Here is a 6,753-nt window from a genome sequence, read left to right on the forward strand (position 1 = left end):
GACTTAAGAAGGGTAAGAGATGGGAACTTGAGAACCTGGGAAATTAATATCTCTGCTAAAGGTATTTACATAGCTGAACATAAGTCCTAACAATGACATATCCTTGTATTTTAGTTTCTAACATATTATATTATAAATTAAAAACAGGAGAAAAAATTTCATAGTTTAAATCAATAATGGAAATGAACACAAAAATTCCAGTGTGCACATCATAATTGTGACAACAGCATCATAAACAATAAGGAAGAGATGAGGGTAGGAGGAGATACATGTTGCATATGTTGGTATTGATGTAAAACACATAGAAACCACTATAAAAATAAATTTCAAATATAGATAAAAGGATATAAAAGGTAACAAATGTGGTATGATAGGGAATAAATAAACCAATCAAAATGGAAGCTGCTAGTGGAGCAGTGAGGAACCTAAAACAAAGGAAAAAACACATGTAAAAAACAGCCCATTGGCAGAAGTCTTTCATTATCTGTGATGACATTAGATGGGACAGATGAGTCTTGGTTTCTAAATACCTAAGAAGCCTGCATCCACACAAAGTTTCACACAATTTCTCTACAATATTGCATTAGGGAGATAAGCTTGGGTTTGATGGATTCTCTTCTAACAGAAACAATGCACCTGGTAACACAAACTTGACCTGCCATGACTTCCCATGCTCTGTCAATGCCACCAATCTGAGACACAGGACAGGACACCTTTTGGCACAACTGGCACAGAATGAGGCTGGACACCCTTGCAATAGGCTCTCCAGTGACAGAAGATTTTGGGTCCTCAGGAGGTGGGCTGATACTCTGTGAAACCTAAACAAGAAAGGAGCAGTGGAGGGGCATTTAGAGGAATCCAGGAGAGAAGCTGGGGTTGTACAGAGTTCAGGAGTGAGGCCAGTCCTGGGAGTGAACAGGAGGAATGGGCATCAGGAGAGTTTAAACTTTGTCTGAGGTTGCAGTAACCACATTCTGCGGGTCAGACTAACACAGGGTCACCCCCAGGACACTGGCAAGAGCCAAAGCACAAGAGGACCTCACCTGTAAGGAGGCTGATTGTATGTGTAAGCATGGCAGACCATGCTGGTTGAATTTCCTTAGGGAGAACATGCTAAGGTCCAGATGCTGTAGGAGAGAGCACAGTGTGAGAAGATGGGGCTCCTAGGAACTATTTCCTTCTCCCAGCATGACTGCATGTGCCTCCTGCTAATCTCAGAGGACTATTTATCACTGTCCAGAAGTCATCCCTGGGAAGGCTTCTCTATCCTAGGGTCCTCTAAAGATACCTACACAGTTTTCTCTGGCATTTCCTCCCACCTCTAGCCATACATACATTTCCTTAGAAAGAATTTCCTATGTGGTCTTGCATGAGGGAGGGGGGCACATGGTCACTTCTCCCTCCACCCTGGCTAAGGCTGTATACAACTCCCGGAAACCCAGAATAAATGGGTCTCCTGCCATCAGGGGCGAGTCTCCTCTACACTGCTGCAGTTGTATAAGATCTCCACTCCTATACCCAGGTGGGAGGCGTGTCTTGCCTGGAGGGGCGAGTCCCCTCTACCCTGGCTGCTACAGTATATGAAGGTCTTCCCACTAGAGGGGGAAGTCTGCTGTACCCTGGCAGCAGCAGTATAGGAGCTCCCCCTGACATCCAAATGGGAAGGATCTCCCACCTAGAGTGGTGAGTCCCCTCTACCCTGGCTGCAGCTGTGTATGAGCTCCCCAGAAACCCAGATGAGAGGCATCTCCCAAATGGAGGGGTGAGTCCCCTCTAACCTGGCTGCGGCAGTATACAAGCCAGGTGGAAGAGGTCTCCCACATGGAGGGCAAGTAACCTCTACCTCTATATGAGCACCCCAACACCCAGGTGGGAGGGGGCTTCTGCCTCGAGGTGCGACTACCCTCTACCCTGGCTTTGACTGTATAGGAGCTCTCTCTGACACCTAAGTGAGAGGGATCTCTCGACTGGAGGGGTGAGTCCCCTCTACCCTGGCTGCAGTGGTATATTAGCTTTTACTGAAACCCTGTTGGAAGGGGTCTCCTGCCTGGAGGGGTGAGTCCCCTCTACCCTGGTTGTGTCGATTTAAGAAGTCCCCCTGAAACCCAGGTGGGAGGAGTCTTCCGCCTAGAGGGGCGAGTTGCCTCTACCCCAGCTGCAGCTATATATGAGGCCCCCTCCCAGACACCCATGTGGGAGGGGACTCCTTCCTGGAGGGGCTAGTCCCCTCTACACTGGCTAAGGCCGAATACCTTAGGTGGGAGGGGTCTTCTGCCTGGAGGCGCTAACCCCCACTACCCTGGCTCTGCTGTATAGCAGCTACCGAGACAACCAGGTATGAGGAGTCTGCCGCCTGGAGGGTAGCATCCCCTCTAACCTGCATGCGGCAGTTTAGGAGCTCCCCTGGATATACAGGTGAAAGGGGTCTCTGGCCAAGAGGAGCGACTCCCTTCTACCCTGGCTGCAGCCGCATAAGAGCCCGTCCAGGACACCCAGGTGGGAGAGGTCTTCCACCTGGAGGGATGAGGCCCCTCTACCTTGGCTACAGAAGGTATATGAGCTCCCTCAGACACCCAGAAGAGAGGGATCTCCTGCCTAGAGGGGTGAGTTCCCTCTACCCTGGTGGTGGCAGTATATGAGTCCCCCCCCATTCCCAAGTGGGAGGGGTCTTTTGCTTGGAGCAGCGAGTCTCCTCTACCTTGGCTGCTGGGTTATAGTAGCTTCCCCTGGCACCCTGGTGGGAGGGGTCTCCCACCTGGAGGGGCAAGTACCCTCATCTGAGTTGCGGTGGTATATGTGCTCTCCCTGACACCCAGGTGAGAAGGGGCTCCCGCCTGGAGGGGCGAGTTTTCTCTATCCTGGATAAGTTGGTATACAATTTTCCCCTGACACCTAGGTCAGAGTGGTCTTCTGCCTGGAGAGGCGAGTCTCCTCCACCTTGGCTTTGGAGGTATAGTAGCTCACCACTACACTCAGGTTGGAGCAGTCTCTCACTTGGAGGGGCGAATCCTCTCTATTTTGTCTGGTGCCATATGAGAGTTCTTAGGACACCCAGGTGTCCCTGGCTGCAGCAGTATTCAAGTTCTCCTCCAACACCCAGGTTAGAGGGGTCTACCAACAGGAGGGGTGAGTCCCCTCTATCCTGGCTGCAGAGGTATAGGAGCTTCACAATACACACAGGTGGGAGGGTTCCCCTACTGGAGGGGCGATTCCCTGCTACCCTGGCTGCAGCCATATATGACCCCTCCCACCGGGCACCCAGGTGTGAGTGGTCTGACGCCTGAGAGGCAAGTCCCCTCTACCAAGGCTAAGGCAGAATACAATCTGGGAAACCTAGGTGGGAGAGCTATGTTGTCTGGAGGAGCTAGTCCCCTTTCTCTGGATATGGCAGTGTATGAGCTCCCACAGACACCCAGGCGGGAGTGGTCTCCTGCATGGAAGAGGGAGTCCCCTCTACCCTGGCTGTGGCTGTATGCAAGCTCCCCCTGGCACCATGGTGGGAGGGGTTTACTGCCAGGAGGGGCAAGTACCCTCTACACTGGCTGCGGTGGTATATGAGCTCGCCCCAACAGGTGAGAAAGGTATCCCGCCTGGAGGGGCAAATACTCTCTACCCTGGCTAAGGTGGTATACAAGCTCCCCCCACACATACACCCTGATGGGAGTGGTCTCCCCCCTGGAGGTGGTGATATAGGACCCCCTGTCTGTGGTGATATAGGACCTCCCCCTGACACCCATTTGGGAAGTGTCTTCCTCCTGGAGCAGAGAGTCCCCTCTACCCTGGCTAAGGTGATATACAAGCTCCCCCCACACATACACCCTGGAGGTGGTGGTATAGGACCCCCTGTCTGTGGTGATATAGGACCTCCTCCTGACACCCAGTTGGGAAGTGTCTTCCTCCTGGAGCAGAGAGTCCCCTCTACCCTGGCTTCAGAGATATACAGGTTCCCCCAGACATCCAGGTGGGAGGTGTCTCCCGCCTGGAGGGGCAAGTCCCCTCATGCCTGGCTAAGGCGGTATACAAGCTCCCCTAGAAACACAGGTGGGAGGGGTCTCCCACCTGGAGTGGTAAGTCCCCTCTACCCTGCCCACAGCTGTATATGGGCTCCCCTGACGACAAGGTTGTGAGATCTCCTGCCTAGTGAGGCGAGTCCCCGCTATCTTGTCTGCAGAAGTATAAGAGCAGCCCCCTCATAGCCAGATAGGAGGGGTCACCTACCTAGAGGGGCATGTCCACTGTACCCTGGCTGCTGCAGTGTAGGAGCTTCCATGACAACCAAGTGTGAGGAGTCTCTAGCCTGGAGCTAGAGTCCCCTCTACACAGCCTGCAGCAGTATAGGAGTTTCCCTTAATACCCAGGTGGAAAGGGACTCCTGCCTGGAGGGGCGAGTCCCTGCTACCCTGGCTGCGGTGGTATATGAGCTCCCCTGGACACCCAGGTGGGAAGGGTCTTCCGCCTGAAGGTGCGAGTCTCCCTCTACCCTGGTTGGGGCATCATACTAGCTCCCTCAGATACCAGGTTGGGAGGGTCCTCCCACCTGGAGAGACAAGTCCCCTCTATCCTGGCTGTAGAGATATATGATTTCCCTCAGACACCCAGGTGAAAGGGGTGTCCTGCCTTGAGAGGCCAGTCCCTGCTACCCTTGCTGCAGCTTTATATGTGGCCCCTCCCCACACCCAAGTGGGAGGGGTCTCTTGCCTAGAGGGGAGAGTCTGCTCTACCCTGGCTGTGGCAGGATTAGAGCTCCACCTGAAAACCAGGTGAAAGGGGTCTCCCTCCTGGAGGGGCCAGTCCCTGCTACCCTGGCTGCAACTTTATACCTGACCCTCAACACCCAGGTGTGAGTGGTCTCTGGCCTGGAGGAGCAACTCTCCTCTACCCTGGCTGCAGCAGTATATGAGCTCCCCCTGACACCCAGGTGGAATGGGTCTTCCACTTTGAGGGGCAAGTCCGCTCTACACTGGCTGCGGTGGATACAAGCTGTCCCAGACACCAAGGTGGGAGGGGTCTCCTGCATAGAGGGGTGAATCCCCTCTACCATGGCTATGGTGTTATAGGAGCTTCCACGCATACCCAGGTGGGAGGGGTCTCCCACATGGAGGGGCGAATCCCCTCTACCCTGGGCTGCTGTGGTATAGGAGCTCCCATAACAACCAGGTTTGAGGAGTCTCCTGGCTAGAGGGTAAAGTACTCTCTACCCGGCCTTTGGTGGTTTTGGAGCTCTCCTGGATACCCAGGTATAAGGGGTCTCACGCCTGGAGGGGCGAATCACTTCTACCCTGACTGTGACAATATAAGAGCGTCCCCTGACACCAGGTGGGAGAGGTCTCCCTCCTGAAGGGGCGAGTTCCCTCCACCCTGGTTGCAGAGGAATAGGAGCTCCTCCCTCAACACCCAGGTAGTGGGAGGGGTCTCCCCCCTGGAAGGGCGAGTCCCCTCTACCATGGCTGTGGTGGTATAAGAGCTCCCCCTGACACACAGAGGTGAAGGGTCTCCAGCCTGAAGCAGCAAGTCTCCTCTATCATAGCTGGGGAGATATACAAGCTCCACCAGACACCCAGGTGGGAGGTGCCTCCCGCTTGGAGGGGCAAGTTCCCTATTCCCTGGCTAAGGCGGTAAATAAGCTCCCCCCAAACACAGTTGGGACGCATGTCCCTCCTGGAGAGGCGAGTCCCCTCTACCCTGCCTGCAGCAGTACATGAGTTCCCCTACCCTGACATACTTGTGGGAGGGGTCTCCCGCCTGGAGGGATGAGTCTTCTCTACCTTGGCTGGGGTGGTATACTAGCCCCCCCATACCAAGGATGGAGGGGTCTCCTGCTTTTAGGGGTGAGTCCCCTCTACCCCAGCTATGGTATAGGAGCTCTCCCCAGACACGGAGGTGGGAGAGGTCTCCAGCCTGGAGAGGCGAGTCCCCTCTACCCTGGCTACGGAGACAAGCATTCCCCAAGACACCCTGGTTGGAGGGGTCTTTCGCCTGGGAGGAGAGAATCCCCTCTACCCTGGTTTCAGAGGTATATGAACTCCCCCCATACCAAGGTGGGAGAGGTCTCTTGCCTGGAGGGGAGAGTCCCCTCTACCCTGGCTGGGGCTGGTTACAATCTTCCCCTGACAACCAGGTGAAAGTGGTCTCCCTTCTGGAGGGGCGATTTTCTACTACCCTGGATGCAGCTGTTTGGGAGTCCCCCCCACACACACACAGACACCTAGGTGGAAGTAGTCTTCTTCTTGGAGGAGCAAGTCCCAACTACCCTGGCTGCATTATATTAGCTCCCCTACCCTGACACTCCGGTGGGACGGGTCTCTTCTCTACTCTCCCTGGGGTGGTATACTAGCTCACATCAACACCAAGATAGGAGGGGTCTCCTGCCGTTAGGGAGACCTTAGCTGCTGAAGTATTAAAAAAAAATTATGGGCTGGGTTGTGGCTCAGCAGTAGAGAGCTTGTCTAGCACATGTGAGGCCCTGGATTCAATCCTCAGCACCACATAAAAACAAATAAACAAAATAAATGTATAAAAAATTAACATTTATTGTCAAGTGTGAGGGCTACACCTGTAATCCCAGGTGAGGCAGGAGGACCACAGTTCAAGGCAATTCAATTTTCTGAATTTGCTTTGGCTGATTCCGTAGGAACCCTGATGAAGTTTGTGCTAAAGTCCTTGAGATCAGTGGTGGCCCCAGGGGTACTGCATGCAGGTCCATGCCCTGCCTGCTGCCCACTGTGCTCCAGGCAGCTCTGTGCCTTCTGGGAG

Source organism: Ictidomys tridecemlineatus, unplaced genomic scaffold (assembly GCF_052094955.1).
Source record: "Ictidomys tridecemlineatus isolate mIctTri1 unplaced genomic scaffold, mIctTri1.hap1 Scaffold_174, whole genome shotgun sequence".
NCBI lineage: Eukaryota > Metazoa > Chordata > Mammalia > Rodentia > Sciuridae > Ictidomys > Ictidomys tridecemlineatus.